Raw genomic sequence first — 24,165 nt, 5'->3', positions numbered from 1 at the left:
GGCTCAGCTTCTTTCAGTCAGTTTGTTCAAACTGTCGGAATGGATGAGTCTTGTTCCTTGATGTCTTTAGCCAACATTGCTTTTGCAGCCCCTCGTTTCCTGTCAGTGACAGTGACAAACATGAACAGATCCCAGTCCATGAACCATGGCCAAGCCTCAGGATTATATTCTTTATTCACATGACAGCTAAATCCATGCTTGACATGCCATAGCGCTCTCTGCTTTCACACGGCTGCTTTCTTGGGTGCCTGGGAGCCTCCTCTGCACTGCTGCCATGGCAAAAAGCCTGGTGTGGCCTGACCCATGTCTTCACTTCTACCTTCAGCCCACAATCCTCTTCTTACTCCCTACTAAAAAACTTCCAGAAATTCCTGCTTTTGCTCAGCGTTTTCTCCAGTACTGTCTCCTCAGTCTGACATCCTACTTCAAAGTTGTAGTTCGAGAACTGGTTCATCATTTTTCTTTTCCTCTCTCTTTTCTACAGAGGGTTTGTGCCTGTCTCTCGTTTTGAATTCCTTCACTAAAACCTTAAATGAAAAAAACAACGCTTAGTTTTCTTTTTCTCTTGTCATTAAAAAATCTTTCTTGAAATAAAATTTTAATACCATTAGATTTATTATTAACTTCATTTACCATTAACTGCACTGGAGAATCTGTGCTAATGAGTACAGGTTGGTCTGCTTTCAACTGACCTCAAGGAATGAGAAGGAGCATGATTCAATCATGCATATGCAAAGTATCCCCATCATGAATATGTAATCAGGACCCAGTCAGGACTATGCAGTGAAACCAATACAGGGTTTGGTCTTGGAAGTTCCAGGAGCTTCTTGGTTGGTGAAAAACATTGAAACATGTGGAAGGGTAGCATTGCCCTTTTGGGATACGGAAGCTTGGCCCATGCATTTCTTCTTTATGTTGATCTGATTTATATCCTCTGATTAGAATAAATCTGTAATTGTAAGTGCAGCATTTCTTTAGTTCTTTAAGTCCTTCCAGTGAATTACTGAGCCTAAAGGAATGTTGAAAGGTAGTAGGAGAAAATGAGGGAGCTCAGGGTAAGCCCATTAACTTGCAGCCAATATCCTGAAGGGGTAATGGGAAAATCCACTACAGACAATAGGTGAGAAATAATGATATTATGTGGACTCCTGCACTTGTGGCCAGCTGGCATCTATACTGTCTATTTGGGAGTCTGAAGGTTAGTGTCCTTATAAACTTGTGAAATCCGGCCTAGCTGCAGGTGGCCAGAGCCAGAGAGCAAAAAGTGCTGCTGAGTGAATGGCTGTTATCAGAAATGATGGAAAAGTGGAGATTTGATTTGTCCTTCCATTTTGAAGACTGGATTTCACTTTTTAATCTATAAAATCTTTTCACATACTACTGAATTCAGTTTTTTCATATTTTATTGAGTGTTTCTATTTCTATGTTCATGAGAAATTCATATTGCTATTTTTTTTCTTCTTGAAATCTCTTTGATCATAGAATTAGGGTTTGAAAATATTCTGTCCATTTATATATTCTGGATGAGATTATGTAAAATTTTTATTATTTCTTAAATGTCTGAGAAACTAACCAGTGAACCCATTTGTACCAGAAACTTTCCTTTTTTTTTTTACAAGTTTAAACCCAATTTCTCTACTAGTTATAGGACCTTCCAGGTTGTCTATTTCTTCCCAAGTGAGTTTTGGTAGCTTGTGTCTTTGGTAGGAATTCTTTATTTTATTTTATGTCAACTAATTTTTAAAATTCGTAAGCATAGATTTTTTGTATTTCTTTGTTATCCTTTTAATGTTTTTTGTTGTTAGTAGTGATACATCTTTTTTGCTCCTGATATGAATAATTGCGTTGTCCCTTTTAAAATCTTGATCACTCTGGCTAGGACATTATCAAGTTTATTGATCTTTTCAGTGAATTAGCCTTCGGTTCCCCCCATCCTGATTGTTTTTCTGTGACAGTTTCATTTATTTCTCTTCTGACATTTGTTATTTTCTTCCTCTTGCTTACTTTGGATTGAATTTGCACTACTTTTTCTATTGCTCTTTCACCACTCTCTCTGATGGAATCTTAAGTTAATTATTTGACATATTCCTCTTCTAATATAACTATTTGCTCCTATAAACTTCCCTGTATACACAGCTTCTGCTAATCCTCCATTTTGATGTGCTGTGTTTTAAGTTTGATTAATATGAAACATTTCTAAATATCCCTTGAGGCTTCTTTTTTTTAATCTCATCAGAAGTTGCTTATTTCATTTCTGAAACTTTTGTGGATTTTCTGGAAGCTATTCTATTGGTTTCTAGTTTAAAATTGCTAAGGTCAAAGAATATACTTTATATGATTTCTATTCTTTTATATATGCCGAGACTCCTAAATATGCTCTTTCTGGTCTGATATTTGTTCACAAATTTTGTTAGGTTAACATAACTGAGAATATTAGTCAACTAATTGATATTATTACAATATTTAATATTTGTTTTTTTTTTTGCGGGGGAAGTTACCTCTTTGTCATTGTATAATGAACTTCCTTCTTGTGTATTAGCACTTACATTTCTGAGTACTAAGTTTCAAGTGGAAATCCTAAATCCATTTATAATCTCCAAATGAATTTAGCTTCCGTTTAATTCTTTCGGACCATTGTACTGGGGGTGTGAATGGCCTTGTCTTAGGGACTGGGAAGCCTATTCCTTAGGAATTTACATAGGTCACCCTTCATAGAAATTAGGGTGCTGCTTTCCCAACATGATCACTGCAGACAAAATGGGTGCATAAGCAAATGTGGTGAAGAAAGCTGATGGTGCCTGGATATCAAAAGATATAGCATCTGGGATGGGTCTTAAAGGCTTGAATACAAACAAGTGGCCATCTAGCTCAGAAGCAACAAAGCCCACATGGAAGAAGCACACCAGCCTGTGTGATCATGAGGTGTTGATGGGATCAGGTATCAGGCATCAAAGACCTAGAACAAAAAATCATTATCAATAAGAATGAGGTGGGCGTGGGGGGAGCACGGAGTAGAAACCCAAAGCCCATCTGTAGACAATTGGACATTCCCTTATAGAAGGGTCACAAGGAAGATGAGTCAGTCAGGGTGCAGTATAGCACCAATGAAACATACAACGTTCCTCTAGTTCTTTAATGCTTCCTCCCGCCCCACTGTCATGACCCCAATTCTACCTTACAAAACTGACTAGACCTGAGCATGTACACTGCTACAGATAAGAGCTCGCAACATAGGGAATCCAGGACAGATAAACCCCTCAGGACAAATAATGAGAATAGAGATACCAAGAGAGTAAGAGGAAAGTGGGGGGAGAAAGGGAGAACCAATCACAGTGATCTACATATAACCCCTTCCTAGGGGAATGGACAACAGAAAAGTGGGTGAAGGGAGACAGTGGTTGGTGTAAGACATGGGGGGGATTTATAAATTATCAAGGGTTCATGAGTAAGGGGGGAAGGGTGGGGGAGGGGGAAATGAGGAGCTGATATCAAGGGCTCAAGTAGAAAGAAATTATTTTGAAAATGATGATGGCAATATATGTACAAATGTGCTTGACAAAATGTATGTATGTATGGATTGTGATAGCTGTAAGAGCCCCCAATAAAATGATTCAAAAAAGAAAGAGTTAAAGGTTGAAGTTAGCTTTTGAGTTAGGGTTAGAGTTTGTGTTTGGTTTAGGCTTAAGGTTAGGGTTTGTGTTAGATTTAGGGCTGAGCTTAGGGTTAGGTTCTGGATCAAGTGATAACACCTGTGTTAAGGATTAGGAGTTAAGGATTATAATTACAGTTAGGGTTAAGGTTAGGGTTAGAGTTTGGGTTAGGGTTAGGGTTAAGTTTAGAGTTAGGGTTTGAGCTAGGGTTAGGGTTAAGGTTAGGGATTAAGTGATAGGTTTAGGAGTTAAGGACTAGAGTTAGGGTTAGGGTTTGTGTTAGGGTTAGCCTTAGTTGTTATGGTTATGGTTAGTGTTAGAGGGTAAAAATGGAATTAGGGTGTTGGGGTTGAGTGGCTATGAGCCATATCCTGTCTGCTTTGGTTGGTGAGCCCTAAACCAATTTTGTAAATTCCTCTGTCTCGTAGACTGTATGTGTCCAATCATGGTCCCATTCCCACTTCTTTACTTCCACCTGTAAATCTGATGCATTGATGTGACTCCAATCATACTTTTAATAGCAGTGTCCTTTGCCCTCTCACATTCCATTTAAGGGACCGAGTTTTCTGTAAATCTTTGGACACCCTTCTACACATTTGACATAGATTTCTTGTATATTGCTTCCCCCATTAAAATGCTCTTTTCCTCTTTAGTTTTCAGTTTGATTGATTCTCTTATTTTTATTATTATTTTTTAAGTTCACTGTAGAGTCCACTGATGTACTCATTGGAGAAATTAATTTCTACTATGGTGGTTTTTATTATCTTTATAATTTTATTTCTAACATTTCCATTTGATTCTTCAATGATAGTTTCCATCACTATGCTAAAATTACCCATCTGATCTTTTACGTAGTCTACTGTTACAACCCTCGATATGTTAAGAAGTTATTTTAAATTCCCTGTCTGATCATTCTAACATCTCTGTCCTGTCTGAGTTTGGGTTTGATGATTGCTTTGTTGTTTCCATGTTTCTCTTTCTTTTTTGCCTCTTTATAAATCTAATAATTCTTTTATTGAAGCTGAATATTTTGTATAGAACATAGATAGGCATGCTTTTTCTTGAGACAGACCTTTGATGTGGATTGTTTTTGTTAATCTAACTAGGAGTTGGGCTGAATTTGTGGTTTGTTGTTTCTATGGTTATGCTTAGTGAACCATATAGTTCAAAATCTTCCAGGAATATCTTGTGTCTAGGAGAGGCGTCACCTGGCAAAAGTGATTTTTCTGTATGTCTTTAGCTCCTTTGGCTCTGTGTCTTCACTTTGTATTTTGTCCCCAAGAAAATCTGTCGACCACAGCCCTTCCAGTACTATCCCACTTTTGTTTACACACCTACACTGATGGTTAAACTAATGGTGAAGGAAAAAAAGACATTCTTTAATTGCATGACTAAGCCTCCCTCTTAGTAGGTTAGGTACCCTGAACCTAAAGAATATGACCTTAGTAAATGCTTTTACGTCCCTGGGCCTAGCAAGGATGTATACTCCTCCTACAAGGGTAGTGCGTTCTTTCTTTCTCACTTTTCCCAGAGGGCAATGCGTGTCCTAAGGTGGTGGCTTTCCTTGCCCATCACACAGGAGGATTAAGGCTTTGTTTCCTAGTAGAGGCAGGAGAGATGCATCTGGAAGGAGATTCTACAATGGCTGCTGCTTTGCATCCCTAGTCAGAACGAAAAGGGAACTTAGTCAGAATTCTCCTCAACTTTCCTGTGAACATATGTTAGGATTTGTGGAAGTAAAAACTGCTTAAGATAGACAGCTCCCCTTCAAACTTTCTTGCTAGCTCACTCAGGCTTTAGCAGTTTTTCTGCCCGCCACCCCCCCCTTTTTTTAAGGGTTCAACAATGCATGATATTTATTCTCTTGCTCTGCAATCTTCTATCAGTTGAAAAAAAATTAAACCAAGGGAAGACCTGAAGATTTGTTATGCCTCTTGGGCTTCAAAAAGAATGTTTTGGTTTTTTTTAAATGCCACTAATTTGCTTGGGGACAGCAGTCTTAGTGGTCTGCTACCTTGAAGTTTATTTAAGAATTGTTTTTAAAGTAAGGAGAAAGGGTAAAAAAATTCTACTACCCCATTCGAGAATTCAAGCAGGGGACAGCAGAGAGTTACACTCAAATAACATATGGGAGCACTTCAAATGTGACCAGAGTCAATGTGTATTTTCTGAACACAGCTGGGACTTTTAGCAAAGCTAACACTAAAGCATATCCGAAATACAGTTTTAAAGAAAATGCATTAGAGGCACTGTAAAGATCTGCCACAGAAGGAGCAGTAATCCATAGTGAGAAAAGCCATTGCAGCTTAAACAGGAAACCCTTCTTGTTCAGGACAGTCACAGCCATGGCTTGCAAAAAGTGCAGCTATTGATTAATGCAACCAAGAGTCAATTAGATGTACATTCCTGAGGTCATTTATCTTCTGAAGCTTTTTCTTTTTCATTTCAATACATCAAGTAAGTTTGGGTAGTGGGACTACGAATAAAAAAGTAAGGAATTTTAAACTTTCAATATTTGTGTAGTCCAGTTTTGCTACATTTTAGTACAGAAACTTTAACAAAATGCAGCTTTGAAGGTGTTTCCTTGTTAGTTAACAAGTAAAGATCATTGTTAATTGCTATTCCGTATGAATTTTAATAAGTTAACTGGAAAGACACATACTAATTATCAGTTTTTTAAAACAAACTTTTTGAAAACATCATTTTATTGGGTGCTCATACAACTCTTCTCACAATCCATCCATCCATCCATTGTGTCAAGCACATTTGTACATTTGTTACCATCATCATTTTCAAAACATTTGCTTTCTGCTTGAGCCCTTGGTATCAGCTCCTAATTTTTACCCTTCCCTCCCTGCTACCCCCTCCCTCATGAACCCTTGATCATATATAAATTATTATTAGTTTGTCATATCTTACACTGTTCGATGTCTCCCTTCACCCACTTTTCTGTTGTCCATCCCCCAGGGAGTAGGTTATATGTAGATACTTGTAATTGGTTCCCCCTTTCCATCCCACCCTCCCGGTATCACCACCCTCAGCACTGGTCCTGAAGGGATAGTCTGCCCTGGATTCCCTGTGTTTCCAGTTCCTCTCTGTACCAGTGTACATCCTCTGGTCTAGCCAGACTTGTAAGGTAGAATTTGGATCATGATAGTGGTGGTGGTGGGGGTGGGGGGGGGAAGCATTTAGGAGCTAGAGGAAAGTTGTATGTTTCATTGCTGCTACCCTGCACTCTGACTGGTTCTTCTTTTCCCCCATGACCCTTCTGTAAGGGGATGTCCAGTTGCCTACAGATGGGTCTTGGGTCCCCACTCTGCACTCCCCCTCATTCACAATGATATGATTTTTTGTTCTTTGATGCCTAATACCTGATCCCTTCGACACCTCGTGATCACACAGGCTGGTGTGCTTCTTCCATGTGGGCTTTGTTGATTCTCAGCTAGATGGCCGCTTGTTTACCTTCAAGCCTTTAAGACCCCAGACACTATATCTTTTGATAGCTAGGCACCATCAGCTTTATTCACCACTTTTACTTATGTACACATTTGTCTTCAGTGATCATATTGGGAAGGTGAGCACACAATGGTATTACTTAAAACAATCTTTTATATGTATTTCCCACTCCGCTGCAGTTAAGTGCTTGGCTGCAAAGTTGCTAGGCATTTCTAATCCACCAACTGCTATGGGGTAAAAGATATGACAATCTGCTTTTATAAAGATTACAGCCTTGGAAACCCTCTGGGGCAGTTCTACTCTGTTCTATAGGGTCACTATGAGTCACAATAGGTACCAGGTTTTCCTTCCTCTTTGTTTCCAACCTTTGCATTCCAAATCACCAAAAATTATCAGTGCATCTTGATTGCATGTTTGATCAATTTCCCACTGAAGGCAGTAGAGTTCTTCAATTGTTTCATCACTAGTTTTGGTGCTTGGTGCATAAATTGGAATAATACCTGTTTCAGAAACATCAGTCAGTGTAAGACATGAAAAAATAATAATAATTTATAAATAATCAAGGATTCATGAGGGAGGGAGGGTGGGGAGGGAAGAGAAAAATGAGAAGCTGATACCAAGGGCTCAAGTAGAAAGAAAATGTTTTGAAAATGAAGCTTGACACAATGGATGTATGTGTGCATTGTGATAAGAGTTATATGAGCCCCCAGTACAATTATGTTTAAAAATAGCTGTATTGATTGGATTTTCTTGAAGGAAGGTAGACTTAATCCTACACAGACAGCACTGTATATCAAAATAGATCTCGAAATCATTCTTTCTGACAATTTTCCTAGTTCATACTTTATACATTTCAAGTTCTTATTAGTAGATTTTTGCAGCTGTTTCTTCTTACCTTGAGCTGTGCCCCATCAGCAAATGAAGCTCTTGAAGCCTCTGGTTCCACAGGTTTTACTGCATCCACATCACCATGGTCAACTCTACTTTGCAAAGGCAGCTCCTTCTCAGTTGCTTTTCAAGTGCTTTCTGGCCCAACGGGGCCATCTTCGGGCACCATCTCTGACAATGTTCTACTTCCTTAGGCCTTCAATAGCGAACAGTGTTCCCATGCTGTGCACAAGGTTTTAAGTGGCTACGTCCTCTTAAGTGGGTACCCAAGTTCTTCTAGCCAGGAGAGAGCAACATCATGCTTAGTAAAGTAAAGGGACGGTGGAAGAAGGAAGGGATTGACACAGTGGCTGCAGCAATGGGCTCCAGCATAGGAACAAGGACTGGGCGGTGTATTTTGCTGTTATCCTTATGGGTGGGAACGAGCTCTATGGCACCTACCAACAGCAACCAGGCTTTTCTGAGATTTAGATGATTAGAATTTAGTTAGATGAAAAGTAAAGGAAAATCATTGTTTGGAAGTTTCCATCTCTTTGACTTTGCTTTAAAGATGGGGTTTATCTTCTTTCCAACTTTCTAATATCTGAATTGAAAGCACATTTATCTATTTCCTTTTGAGCTATTTTTGTGTTTTTCTAGGAAGTTTATTCGTTTTATAGAAGATTCAGAAAAGGATATGGACAAAGGGTATTATTGGTGATGTCAGATGGATCTTGACTCAGATCAGGGAATACCAGAAAAATGTTTACTACTTGTGTTTTATTGATTATGAAAAGGCATCTGATTATGTAGATCATAATCAACTATGAAAAACATTGGAAAGATAGGGAATTCCAGAATACTACATTGTGCTCATGCAGAACCCGTGTATAAATCAGCAGGAAGGCCTTTGAACAGAATAAGGGAGTACTGCATGGTTTAAAATCAGAAAAAGTATGTGTCTGAGTTGTATCTTTTCACTGTACTTATTCAATCTGTATGCTGAACAAATAATCCGAGAAGCTGAACTATGTGAAGAAGAACTTGGCATCAAGATTTGAGGAAAACTTATTAACAACCTGAGATATGCAGATGAGATATAACAACCTGAGATATGCAACCTTGCTTGCTGAAAATGAGGATCACTCGAAGCACTTATTGATGAAGATCAAGGATTACAGCCTTCAGTATGAATTAAAAGTTATTGCAAAGAAAGCCCAAATTCTCACCAATGACTGTTCCAATAGGTAACATGATAAATGGAGAAAAAATGGAAGTTGTCAAAGATTTTTGCCTTGCTTATATCCACAATCAGTGCTCATGGAAGTAGTAGTCAAGAAATCAAAGGAAGCATTGTATTGAGTAAACTTGCTATACAAGATCTCTTTTCAGTTTTGAAAAACAAGCATGTCAAGTTGAGGAGGAAGGTGTGCCTGACCCGGAATAATGCTATTTTCAATTGCCTCATATGCATGTGAAAGTTGGATATTGAGTGAAGGAAGACAGAAGACCGATGCATTTTAACGTGTTGATGGGAAATACTAAAAGTATCATCGACTGTCAAAAGAACAAACAAATCAGTCTTGGAAACAGTACAATCACAAAGCTCTTTAGAAGCAAGGAGTGCAAGACTCCTCATGTCTGTTGAACATACTGTCAGTAGAAATTGGTCTTTAGAACAGAATATCATGCTTGGCAAAGTGGAAGGGCAACAAAACAAACAAACAAACAAAAATGGAATACCCTTGAAGCGATGTATTGACACAATAGGGAAAACAGTGGGCTCAATGATAGCAATTGTGAAGATGGCCCAGTGCAAAGTAGCATTTTTTTCCTATTGTACCTGATGGTCCAGTACCAGGTTGCTATGGGTTGGAACCGAATCAATGGCGCCTAAAAACAACATGTGGTAACAATACATTTCTACTATATTAAATCTTCCTGCCCATGAACATGGGACATTTACATAAGTTAGTTTGGGTTTCTTGTAGAAGTGTTTTTATAGTGCTTGTTGTATATGTTTTTTCAGGAACCCTGGTGGCGTAGTGGTTACATAACCACATTGGGCTGCTACTACAAGGTTAGCATATGGACCTGTCTGCCATAATCCATTTACAATGCTCTCTGTCTAATAACAGAGCTATTCATATTCCTCAACTATGATGGGCGAGGAGTCGCTGGAGGCAAAATCTCTGTGTGGGCCATGCAAGTGGGTTTGGGGCTGTTACTGTCATTCATAGCTTTCTGCAAATTAGGTGTTCACAATTTAAGCTCTGATGCCAATCCCTCCTTTAGATTTGGATTTTATTATTTACATTCTTTGGATGACACAGGCTGATGTGCTTCTTCGAGGTGGACTTAGTTGATTATTATGTATTTTAAAAAATGTTTTGTTGAATTCTGTTACTAAGAATATTTTTTTAATTTTAGCATCTATGTTCATAAGGATATCAATCTACAGTTTTCTATTTTGGTAATGCTTTTGCCTGGTTTGGCTATCAGCCTTATACTTGCTTTATAAAATGAGTTTGGTAGTATTTTATCCTTTTATATATTCTAGAATAGTTTGTTTAGAATTCATTTGAACTCTTCTCTAAATGTTTGGTAGAATTCTCTTCTCTAAATGTTTGGTAGAATTCTCCAGTAAAACCATCTGGTCAGGAGTTTTTCAAAGACAAGATATATTTCTTATTGTGTCTTGGTCTATTAGCACATCAATCTGTGCTAATTTAAGTAGATAATGTCTTGGAATACAATTTTTCACAATGTGTAATTATCATTTTTATATTGGTTGGTTCTGTTGTGATGTTGCTCATTTCATTTATTATTTGTAGTATTTGCTTTTCCTTCATTTTTTGATTTGCCAGTATTTTATTAATATTGTTGAACCTTTTGAAGAGCTAATTTCTTATCTTGTTGATTTTTTAATATTTTTTTATTCTCAGATTCATTTATTTTCTTCTGAAATCTTTATTATTTCTTTTCTTCCAGTAGTTGAGGGTTTACTTGGCTGGTCATGTTCTAATTGTTGTAGATATTGTGTTAAGATGTATATTTTAGTCCTTCTTTCCTTTTTTAATGTGAGTGTTTGTTTGTATAAATTATCCTCTGAAAATTGCTTTTGCTCAATCCCAAAGTTCTTAGTATGTTGTGTTTTCATTCTTATTTGTTTCTAGGAATTTTTAAATTGCACCCTTTATTTCTTCATTTACTCAGTTGTTTTTAAGTAAGTTGCAATTTCCATGCAATTGATTCATGCTTTTGCTTGATCTTTTCATTGATGTTTAATTTTATAGCACTGTCATCTACAAAGATCATTTGTAGTATCATGATGTTCTTAAATTTACTGATGTTTGGTTGTGAACTCACATGATCCATACATTCCATAAGCACTGGAGAAAACAGTGCATGGTGTGCTCTCGTTGGATGAAATGTTTTATGTCTAAGAGATCAAATTGGTTAATCATGTTATTTACTTCTGTAGATTTGTTGATTTTTCTTTCTAGTTGACCTGCCATTGCTGGAAATGATGTATGAAAAGCTACTACTATAATTATATTGTGATCTCTCTCTTCAGTTCAATAAGAGTTTGATTAATGTCTTTTGAGGGTCTTTCTTTAAATGCAGAGAAATTTAATGAGATTATATCTTCTTGTTTGATTGTGACTTTCATTAGTATATAATGGCCTTCTCCGTCTCTCATGATGGGTTTTACTTTAATAACCGTTTTGTCAGAAATTAATAGTGACCCCCTTCCTGCTTTTTTGGGTTGCCATTAACTTGATGGATGTTTTCCATCCTTTCCTTTTGTTTTGTCTTTATATCTAAGGTTTATTCCTTGAAAGCAGTATATTAATGGCTCTTGCTTTCTATCCCTGCTGCTAGTCTTTGTCTCTTAACTGTTGAGTTTTGTCCATTTACATTCAATGTTGTTATTAGGTATGGTTTTATTGCCATCATCTTATATATGTTTGAGTGTGTGGTGTTATTGGTTTCTTCATTCATTATAATTTTCTGTTTTGATTTCCTTTTGTTTATGGATTTTCTTTTTTTATTAGTTTATCTTACCATTTAATAAGATTTTATGATTTTCTTCTTTTAAATTTTCTTGAAGTTTTAGTATTTTTGAAGTTAGTTGTTTATATTATTTTCTCTCCAAGTTTAAGACAGTTGGTGTTGTTGACAGATTATCCGACTTTGTCTCTATTGGATATCTACTATGTTCCTTCTATAATGTTATTGTGGTCTTACTTGTGGAATGTTATCTGTGGTCTCCTATTTTGAATCATGTGGTTTCGTTTCACTTTGTGTCTTACTTAAGTAGATGATGTCTCAATAATGAAGTCTTGTATGATTTTAAGTTGCTGTTTATCATTGTTGTTGATTCTTTGTTCAAAGAACCCCCTTTAGCATTTTTTTTGTATTTCTTTTGACAAATTCCTTTAGTTTTGTTTTTTTGGTCTGAAAATATCTGCATTTCTTCCTCATGTTTGAAGGTTAATTTTGCTGGATATATGGTTGCTTTTTTGTGTGTGTCAAGATTTTGTATATTTTGATCCATTACATTCTTGCCTGCATTGCTTCCAATGAAAAACCTGAGTTTATTATTATTGTTTTTCCTTTATAGGTAATACAGCGCGTGCACACACATACACACACACACACACACACACACACACAATAGCTCTCAGAATTCTTTCTACCATCAAAGAAAGCTTAGCTGCTAGAAACTTAAACATGATGTGTTGTAGTGATTTTCTTTTGGGGTCAATTCTCTTTGGGGTGCTCTGGGTCTCTTGAATGGCTATTTTCTGTTCTGTCATAATGTTAGAAACGTTCTCTTTGAATATTTCTTAGACTTTTGACTCTGTTTATTTTTCTTCTTTCTGTTCTGGGATGTTTGTCCAATATAACTTGTTCCATTTAATAGTGTCCCATAGAATTTTTAGGTTTTCCTAGTTTTTTTAATAGATTGATCTTGTATTTTGGTCTCAAGAGATTTATCTTTGAGATCACAAATTCATATTTCTATTGTTTGATTCTCTCGCTCCCCTCCTTTTTCAAAATGTTATGCAGCTCTAATACCTCAGTTTTGCCTTTTGTATTTCTATTTGAAATTGTTGAATTAGTAGTTTTTATTTTATTTTGTCAGATTGTTCTTGTAGTACTTTCTTGACTTCTTTTATCTTCTGTTGTTTTCTGTGTTTCTGACAATTTTTTCTTCCATTCGTGTAAAGCAACTGGAAACCATTCTTCTATACTCCCTTAAAGGAAGAGCTAATGTTTTATCATTATCTGTGACATCTTCTGGATCTAATTCTGCCTGTAGTCGACTTGACGACACTGTCTCTTCTGTTTCTCATGTACACAGAGATTGGCTTTTGTTTCTGGGACCTGGTGTTATTTCTATATCTGTCTCTGGAATGAGTAGTACTTTTTGTGTACTTGCTGTAGTTATTGAAAAGTCAAGGTGGCCGGGTTGTATGGTAATAACCTATTCTGAGCAAGGGGCGATGGCAAGAAAACATTGAATACTATCTCCAGAGCAGCTCCTGCAGTATTCAGGAAGTGTCCACTAATTACCAATACAGCTGTCACAAAAGGAGAGAAAAGACAATATCTAGACCACTTTGCTTAGTCATTTGAGTTGTTTTCACTAACGGAATATTAGAGCAGGGCTGTGTTAGTCCAGGTTGACTAGAGAAACAAATTCATAGGCACTTGTATATGTATAGGAAAGAGCTTTATATAAAAGAGCAATTGTAGATGGAGAAAACATCCCAGTCCCGTTCAGATGAAGGCCATAAGCCTGATATTAGCCCTTATGTCTGATACCAATCTATAATTCCTCTTCAGACTCATGCAACACATGCAATGACGCCAAATGCTGGAAGATCACAGGCCAGTGAGTGGAAAGTTTTGTGGATCCAGTGGCAGTGGAAGCATCTCCATGCTGGCAGGAGTCTCCATGTGGCTCCTCCAGCTCCAGGGCTCTAGCACAGTTCTACGTGTCTTGTCAGCAAGAAGGTGAAGCCGAGACTGTCTGTATCTGGCCTCCAGGGAGCTATTTATCTCCATGGTGCCTCCAAATGAGGTCATCAAGCTGCGGCCTGATTGACAGGGTAGACTCTACCCCTTCACAAGAAGACACCAGATTATGTAACTACCACAAGGGCTTAGTGTCTCTATCAATTAATTCCCTTTTCCAACAAGTTGTTCAAGTGGGCTATATCTCTTTAAACTATGGAGTCAAGGAGAATTGAGATTCAAGTTCTCCCACATCAGTTTTTTCTCAATGTAGGTTTACCTAATCTTGCTTTTTCCTTGGGTGGGTTCATCCCCTAGGTATGTCAGCAAAGGTGTGCCACAGTCCTCTATGGGACCAGATCCATCCCCAAGTTCCAGGTGTGCATTGCGCTGTGTGGGCTGCATCTCTCTCAGTCCGAGGGCTGCAGGGAGTTAATGACTTTTCCCTCATGAGCTCAATCACATTCACTCATCCCAGCATAGTCTTACCCTCTCCCCCCAAGTGTGTTGGGGAAGAAATGTCACTGATCTCTGGGTTGTTAGTCTCAGTGCCAGTGTTGAGGCCGGTGTGACAAATGATGAGTCAGTTCCCTTCCTCTCTGCTGAGACCCAGATCACTGGAGGAAGGGGGAGTTCCATGAGTGTCCTGTTGGGGAAATCAAGAATCTCTGGCTGTTTTCTGATTTCTTGTGCCTTCCTTCCTCGGAATTACCAGGCTGTCTCTTGTAGAGGCTTCGCTTTTCCTTGAGAGATTGAGAACTCAAGTGTGTGAGCCTTCACTGTTTTCGAAGCTTTGTTTAGACAGGGTGTTACAAAGTTTCATGCTCCACAAACATGCTTTTATTCCCTTTCATTGTTTTCAGTTCTACTGCTTGTTTGTTTTCATACAAGCATTTATCATTATATCTTTCTCTTAGCTGCAACCTATGGGTTTTTATTTTGGAACTTTGGCACAATATCAATAATATTTTAATATTTAATATGATTGCTTCTTTGATCTAGGAGTTCTTTTAGAAGTAAATGTCAATTTCCAAATGTACGGAATCAACCAGCCTACCTGCTATCCTATCCCCTGACCCTCCTTCCTCATTAAAAAAAATTATGTTGTAGTCATAGACTGTACTCTAAACTATTTTAATCCTTGAGAGATTTCATGACTTTTTAATGTATCTGAATCATTTCACAAACTGTAAATATTATGTCCCTGAAATTTAAGTGTCTTCTTTTTAACTATCTGCAAGCTGGTGATTTTATTTCAACATGATCTCTTCCGCTGTCGATAGTTTCCTTGTTTTTGCAAAGAAAATTATCTCAGGTTCACTCAGGATCAGTGCAATGAATCACTTTTTAATATTGCTTTTCTAGCCATGTTCTAGATGGGACTTTGAAACTGAGTGAATTATTGTCTATCAAGGTGATGTTCATTGCATGGTTCTGATGGGAGAGGCATGCCTCGAAATTGACTAGGGCCTTCCTTGCTTGAGGGGCAATCATACAGGTTTTCAGGGGGGACTTTACAACAATGAAGAAGAATCTAAAGCAGAGCATGCCCTTTGGACCCAGGTCCCAGCATCCCTATGCCGAGAACCTCCTAGAGGCAGAAGAAGGAGCTGAAGACAGTGAGTTACAGTGGTGGTAGGCTTGCTAGCCCATGGAACAAGGTGGCTGTGGAAAACTTGCTGGCCACAGAGCAAGAGCTGAGTGCCTTTGAGCAAAAGGTTTGCCAGAAGAGCTAAAAGAGCTGTAACATTTTCTGTGGAGGGTACAGGCTTGATTGGGCCCCAAAATCCTGTAAAGGGGGTCTTCCTATAGCAGAGTGGAGTTGGATGTCTTGGTGAAAGAGGCTTGCCAGCTGAGCTAAAAAGATCTGTAATACTTATGCATGGTCAATGTGCCTGAGTGTGCCTCATGCTAGAGTTTCACACCTCATACAGAAGCTGCACACTATCTGGGTTGTAGGGGGCATGGCCTACTGAAGGCATGGTCAGTATAGTGGCAGTTGGCAGCAGAGACCCAATGAGTTCCAGTCACAGAGAATGAGGTTTAAGGCAGGCAGACCTCTTGAGCATCATGATGTTTGCTGGAAGCTGTAGAGACAAAAAGAGAACATCTGACATTTATTTGGCCTGAATGATAGCATGCCAATACATGGACATGGGTAATTTGGGGAAGGGGATATGTTTCCCTTGGGGGGATATCTGTTTTATTGTTCAATGCTTTCTATAAATAACAATAATGACTGTCATTTTGCTACAGGTGAATGTAACATCTGAACTAGAAGGTTGGTACCAGCTAGTGTATGTATCTCATTATTAACAGGCCTATGGATGGCTGAAATTTGAGGTACATCTTGTTTATAAACAAACCTATATAGGCATTCATCTTAAAAATTTCTAGACCTAAAAAGAGTCTTTTCTCTAAGGAACACTGTTGCTTCTATAGAACATAATCCATTTGCTTGCTACTGAAAGATCGCTGTTTCTAGAAAAGTTTAATGTGTGTAGTCATAATACACAGGGTTTTTGTTTAAAAAGGAAGAAAACCATTAATTTCCATTGATATTTTAAATATAAATTTTAAAGTGTAGTATATGCTTGACTTCTTTAATTTATATTCCCATGCCCACCCCAACTGGATTCTGGACATTTTAGTTGCTGACCTTATTTACTAAATTATAAAATGCATTCAAAGTTGGCTCAAAATAATAACAGCGGTATTATTACTGAAAATATTACGATGCTGCTATTGGTCTCTCCACATATGGAGCAAAGACGAGTGAAGAAAATAAATGAAACATGGAAATAAATGAACAAATGAAATAAATGAAACATGCAAAGGACTCACGAACCACACAAACCTGCACTCCACTACCCGGAGGCCAAAAGCACGTGATGATGTCCTGCTACACTACCATACATACTGATCAAGATCACAATAGACAGTCTTGGAAACAGTGGGAGAGAAATGTGGGACAAAATTCAAATAATTAAAAAGTCTGTGCTTACTGGTCTGATAGAGACTGGTAGAGTCTATTAGACATCATTCAGTCCTGGAACTGAACACATTCCTGAGTATCAACTTGCAGCTACAGAATAATGTGAATAATGAGGAGGTGTACACTCCTGAGAACAGTCACCACGTGAGACCACAGGGTAGCGTTTACCCAGGGACGGAGCTCAGAAGGCCAGAGGCATCCAGAAAAAAAAGAAGAAACACAAGACACAGAGAGAGTGGGAGAGTGCTGTTACATTGTGGAGAATGCAGAAAATGTCAGGAAATATGATACATATTGTTGAATGGAAAATAAATTTGCTCTGTAGACTTTCACCCAAATCATGATAAAACGTTTTTCAAAAGTATTGTTGATGGAAATGAGAACACTTAATGATTTCTTTTTTATTCATAAATTAAATTCCACTACTGTTCCTTCCTATTAGTTTCCACCTTTTGTATTCTAATCACTAATAATTATTAATGCATCTTGATTTCATGTTTGATCAATTTCAGAGTGAATATATTGGTAAAATTCTTCAATTTCTTCATGACTAGCTTTAGTGCTTGATGCATAAACTTGAAAAATAGTTGTATTGACTGGATTCCCTTGTATGGTTATAGATATGACCCTATCACAGACTTCATTGCACATGTGCAGAGATAGATGTTCATGGAAAATTTAGTTTTTATAATCCCATTCTTAAATAATATTTCACTGTCTCTAGAGCTCTAATTTGGTAGTTATTTTTGTTCGGCACTTTGTTGTTACCTTCATTGTTGCTTTTGAGAAATCTTATGTCGCCCTAACGATTGTTCCTTTGGCGGTCATTTTGCTCTCCTTTGTCTGCTATGAAAAATTGTGCAGTCCCTGTTAACCCAAACCAAACGCATTACCATTGAGTTGGCTCCTACTCATAGGAAGCTACAAACCTTTGTGGAAGCAGATGACCCCAACTTTGTCCCACAGAACTGCTAGTGGATTTGTACCACCGACCTTGTAGTTAGCAGTCAAATATTAACTTGACATTGCCACCAGGGTTCCTTTGTAATATTAGAACCTAGCAGATCATCTTGGTAGAACTAAAACCCAGGGCTTTTAGAAAAGCTCTATATAAGGGAAATTAGTTGTCCTACTATAATTTGTTTTTTCTTTTTGCCGTTGGACTATAATTTGTAGATATGGCTATCTTTTATTAATTATTGTTTATTTTATTATTTTTATTTATTTTTGTCAGTACTTGTTAGACTTCGTGAATATGTCTTCTTAGCCAATATGTCTTCAAATATTGCCTCTTTTTTATTATATCTCTCCTCTCATTCTGAGATTCCAATTAATGTTATGTTAGATATTCTTACGTGTCCCTTAGGTCACTTTAATTATGTTTTATATTTTTGTCTCCTTGTAGTGCATTTTGGATACATTCTTCTTTCTGAATTCACAGTAAAAATTCTCCTTTCAGCTGTATTGTGATTGTTATTGAGAGGAGCCCCTGAGTCAGCACTGACTCAGAGCAAGCTCAGGTGAGAGAAAAGGAAAGCTTGCCCCCTTATGCACATCCTCATGATCAGTGCTGTGTTTGAGCCTGTGGTTGAAGCTGCTGAGCGAATTCATCTCATCAAGAGTCTTCATGTCTCCTGATGAGATGTCCGAAGTAAGTGCAGCAAAGTTTCACCACACTCACTTCTCAGGAGTATACACACGGCCTACCTCCAAGGCATGTTTATTTATTTTTTTGACTGTCCATGGTATATCCAATATTCTTTGCCAGCACCATCATTCAAATGTGCCAAGCCTTTGGTTTTCCTTTTAAATTGTCCAGTTTCATTTGCATGTGTCATGGTTGGCTGAAAATGGCTCGGGTACATCTTAGTAATCAAGGTGTTGTTTTCATTTTTAATATTTAAAGTTATTTTGCATCACTCCTTCATAGAGAACAGCTCTGTCTAAGATGATATTATATTTTACCTAGCATCTTTTCTTATAGTCAGAGACAAGATTAGTTGGAAAAATATAGATCATTATTATTGGAAATTGATGAAGTCTTATTATATCTTTCAATATATTTAAAATTTACAAAACTTATGTGGAATTAGAAATTCCCCCATCTTCCACATCTCCTCCAGTCCACTTTCTCTCTCTTTCTTTGTATTTTATGTTCATTTCCATTTAGTTTTGCTGACTTTTTCTACCTTTCTTCTGAAGTTCCATACAGTGCTATTTTCCTTACAATTTTATATGATTGTTAGTGGCTTTTCTACCTGTTTTATAGTCTCTCAGATTATATGTTAACCCTTTATGTTTTCTTATTGTGTCTCCCTTGAGGGCTCTCAGTTCTGTTTATGCTCTTAATTTATAGAAACAATTACTTAAGTGCTATTTTTAACTTTGCAATAATATATTTTAATTACAGTTTGACCTGTATATGGAAGAGATGGCCTTTGGATCTTCAACTTTTCATCTCAGTATTTATCTTCTGATATAACTATTGATCTGTACACCTATTCTGCTTATACCCTTGAGTCTACACAAAATGTTTGTTTAGTGCCTGGCTCCCAGTATGAGTATAGTCTACCAAGTTGTTACCAAGATTTGCAAGCCACTAAGCCTCAAAGTGAGTGCATGTGTCCTCTCCCTCAAGAAATTAAAGGTCTTCTTAAGAAAAAGACATACGCTGAGCCAAAGTTTGACAGTAGAAGAGCTGGTAGAACTACATTGTCTGATATAAAATCAGCTAAAGGTTCCCATCATAAACACATTCATGCAGAAAATAGCTTTAAATCAGATGTCTATCATAGATGAACACACAGGAAATTCAGCCGGAGGTTTAGGGATTACTGCAGTCAGATGCTTAGAAAAGAATAGGTTTACCTCCAAACGTGAGTTTGAATTTACCGGTTTGGGTTTTCCTGAACTACAAGGCCCAGAGAATAATGGCATATTAGAGATGCCAAAACAACCCAAATGGGGCCCTTTGCGCTCTGCTACAACCAACATCTCTCTCCTAAGAGAAGTAAAACCACTTACCGTACTATCAGAGGGTGAAATAGTGGTCAAAAATAAGAATGCAGCTCAATCAGTAGCTGATAATGATGCTAACAGTTCAACTTCATATACAAAAGAGTTATCTTAGACACCAAAGGGTTAGGTTGCTCGGCAGACATTGTCTAGAGAACTGACACCAGTCACTAAAAATGTTACTTCCATGAAAAGCCTGAAGACAGTTGCTTCCTCAGCAGATCCTAAAATCCAAAGATTTACAAGGTGGCAACCTTGAACAAAATGAAGTTTCAAGAAAGAGTACGAAAAAGAAAGAAAAATCTAAAAAAAAATATGAAGTCCTAACCGTTCAAGAGCCACCAAGGATTAAAGATGCTGAAGAGTCTCCCAGTCTGGTGGTTGCTTCTGAAAGAAGAAACAGAGTCGGGTCAACAAAATTTCAATCTGAACAGCAACAATAGAATGATTTTTTAAAAAGTGGAAGGAAGAGTGAAATTCCAGTTCACTTGCATTTGGGCAGACTTCTCACATTTTTGGAGAAACAGCAGCATTCCCAGAATGCCAAGCAGTCTTCCAAACCTGTGGTAGTCTCAGTTGGTGCTGTACCAATTCTTTCCAAAGAAGCCACCTGAGGACGAAGAACCACCACTTGAATCAGGTGCAAACCCCTCACAAGCCCTTACACTCCTGGGCCCCACTGAGGAAGAAAGGGAAGCAAAGGGAGGTCCCCAAGGCCAAGAACCAACGTCCTTAAAGAGGATTATTTTGAAGGGATGACAGGAGAAAATGCAGCAGCGTCTTCAAGAAAATGTTGCAACTGACATGCAAGATGTAGAAATTAGTGGTGATGACCAGGCCTTTCAGTGGGATAACCCGTCAGGGGAAATAGAAGAATTGATCTTCTCCACTCTTGCAGATGATAAAGGGTCAGAAGAGCCATTCAGAGCTGAGCCCCAGAGTAAGAAACCTGCCATCTTACTCTCGACTCAACCAGCTTCCCAAAGATTCACAGCCGGAGGTTCAGGGATTACTGCAGCCAGATATGGATCTTCTAAAATAACTGGTATGTTTCGAAGACCTTAGGTATTAGAAAGATCTAGTCAAGGCTAAGACCAAACGCCGACTCCTATTGGGGTCGAGAGAAGTTCTCAAACATCTGAAGCTCAAAAAGTTGAAATGTGTCATTATTTCTCCCAACTGTGAGAAGATATAATCCAAAGGTGGGCTGGATGACACTTGCGTACCATTATTGATTATGCCTGTGAGCAGAATATTTCATTAGTGTTTGATCTTAACCGCAAAACTCTGGGCCGTCCCTGTCAGTTGGTCGGCATATTCAGCTACGATGGAGCCCAGGTGCAGTCCCACAAGAAGGCTGAGTTGGCAATGGTGGCCTGACAGGAGTACAAGACCATTCTAGAAAGCATGCACCAAGAGCTGGCTGAAGAGCCTGGTACTTACATGCCACCCAGCCCACCCACGCAGAGATCAGGGTCCTCTTCAGAGGATACACACCCAAATCTCAGTGAGCAAGAAGAGCCACATTACATTGAAATCTGGAGAAAACATTTGGAAGTGTATAATTGATGCACCCAGGAACTAGAAGAAACATTAGCGGCTTCAACTTCTCAAGTGATGGATTTGAAATGATAAGAAAAGAGCTAAAAAAAAAATTGTGCTCATGTGGAACCTATACCTGTACCAAGATGCATTTGTTCAAATTGAACAAGGAAATACTCCAAGATTTTAAATCAGGAACACTGTGCATTTTCTCACCATAATTGTTCAATCTGTATGCTGAGTAAATAATCTAAGAAGCTGGACTATATGAAAAAGAACACGGCATAAGGGCCGGAAGAAGGTTTACTAACAACCTGCAGTCTGCAGGTGACAAAACCTTGCTTGGTGAAAGTGAGAAGGGCTTGAAGCACTTGAAGATGAAGATCAAGGGTGGTAGCACCGAGTATTGCATTCAGGATTGCAACCCACTGCAAAGAAAATCCCAATCCTCACAACTGGACGCATAGACAGCATCATGGTAAATGGAGAAAAGACTGAAGTTGTCAAAGAGTCTGTCTTGCTTGGATCCACAATTGATGCTCATGGAAGCAGCACTCAAGGAGGGCACTGGGTACATCTGCTGTACCAGACCTTAAGTGAAATTGTTCAAGAGCAAAGGTGTCACTTCAAGGACTGAGGTGCATCTGATCCAAGCCTGGGTCTCGTATGCATGAGAAAGTTGGACATTCAATAAGAAAGATCAGAGAAGTGTCAATGAATTTGAATTACGATGCTGGTAAAGATTATTTCATGTACTATAGAACCATCAGAAGAACAAACAAATCTCTCTCGGAAGAAGTATAGATAGCATGCTCCTTAAAAGCCAGGATGGCAAAACGGTCTCAAGTACTTTGAGTGTGTTTTCAGAAGAGACCATATGGTTGATAAAGTAGAGGGTCAGAGAAAAAGAAGAAGACCACAAAGGAGCAATATTAAGATACCATCTCACATAAAAACCAGAAGGAAAAAAATCCTGGCAAGGGCATGGCGAGACTCAGACATTGTTGGTGGTTAAAATGGTGCAACCATTGTGGAAAATGGTATGGCAAACCCTTAAAAAGGAGCAAATCTATATTACCCAGCAACTCCACTATTAAGACTATATCTCAGAGAAATAAGAGCTCTGACACAAAGAAACAAATACAGTCATATTTCATGAAACAACTCAAATGCCCATCAAAAGACGAATGGATTAAAAAATATATAGTACACACACACAATGCAATGCTAAGGATTAGTAGCGAATATGTAAAAATAACATGGATAAACCTGGAGGACAATATATTGAGAAAAATAAGCCAATTACAAAAGGGCAGATAGTGTATGAGACCAGCATTTTAAGTATTTTAAGAGGTCAAGGAAAGATTGATTATTCTTAGGGCTGGATCAGCGACATGAGTAAACTTGGGTGGAAGAGAATGGAATATACAATAAGAGGGAGATCAGCAAAAAATCATGGAGACAGAGGAAGACTTTGAGGGGAGTGTAAGAGTTAAAGACAACAGAGGAAAACACTCAGACACACAACCATGCAATAATGACAATCTGTCAATGGATTGCATGGAGAGACATGGAAGCTGAATGGCTAGGGAGGGTGGAATTATACCCATAAATATACAAAAGTTTAACAGAAAATACTTGTATATGTTTATTTTGCTGCAAATGCACACATGAATGTGGTAGAACAAACAGGGTACAAAGTTATGAAAATATTTTAGATATGACCAAATACCTTGAAAGAATGAGTTGCTGGGTCTGGGGGTTCAGACTCATGGTCTTGTAGGGACACAAGGGTCAACTGTCATAGCACAATCAACAAAGTGAATGTTCTATAGCCTGCTTTGGTGGGCAGTGACTCTCCTTGGATGACATCTTTTTAGGACGATTGTGGTCACTATGAATTACAGCAGACTGCAGGTCTCCTGTAGTGTTGTTGAAGATTCTCAAAACTGCATACTATTTCTCCAGAGAAGCCAGTCATTGCACATCCTAATATATAAGACACATGAAAAGTTATATTTGCTTGAAGAAGGTGTCACCTTTATAAAAAGAAATGTACATTATTTCACAGCCTTGACTTTGTTAGGCTGGAAGTGAATGGAGGTATATACCTGAAGGTCTGTGTAATCTGTAAGTTTGTTGTGCATTATTAGCTTGACTCTCACTCTTCCTGTCACTATCGTTGAGTTGATGCCAACTTACAGCAGCCCCCCTATATGACAGAATAGAATCGTACCATAGGGTTTCTTAGACATAATCTTTATTGGAGTGATTGCCAGGTTTGTTGTGTTTGTGGAGTGGCTGGTGGGTTGGAACCATTTGCTACTTGACTAGCAACCTAGCCACTGTGTCACCAGGGTTCCTTTTTGCACCATTTCTGCGTGGCCACGGACTCATGTTCTATAACAGGCATCTTATAAAGAATGACCTGTTTTTAGGCAAGCATGCATTAGGTCCTTTGGGAATTGCTTTGGTAATTTTAGTTTTCATCAAAAAATAATTTATAACAAGAGGCCAAGGGAGCGGGGAGGGAGGGGAAAAATGAGGACCTAATGTCGGGGGTTTAAATGGAGAGAAAATGTTTTGAGAAACGATGTACAAATGCGCTTTACA

The 24,165-nt window shown here is 38.2% G+C and overlaps 1 protein-coding gene and 1 pseudogene across 1 annotated transcript in view; both read left to right on the top strand.

Annotated features, from left to right (window-relative positions):
• The window catches only part of LOC101656541 (beta-galactosidase-1-like protein 3), a 66,770-nt gene that overhangs the window by 26,629 nt on the left and 15,976 nt on the right, over window positions 1-24,165 (top strand). The window lies entirely within an intron of this gene.
• On the top strand, window positions 19,418-21,642 carry LOC105979669 (annotated as a pseudogene).

Source organism: Echinops telfairi, unplaced genomic scaffold (assembly GCF_000313985.2).
Source record: "Echinops telfairi isolate 266 unplaced genomic scaffold, ASM31398v2 ScPeMD7_5592;HRSCAF=6446, whole genome shotgun sequence".
Lineage (NCBI taxonomy): Eukaryota > Metazoa > Chordata > Mammalia > Afrosoricida > Tenrecidae > Echinops > Echinops telfairi.
This window is presented reverse-complemented; position numbering and strand designations above follow the sequence as displayed.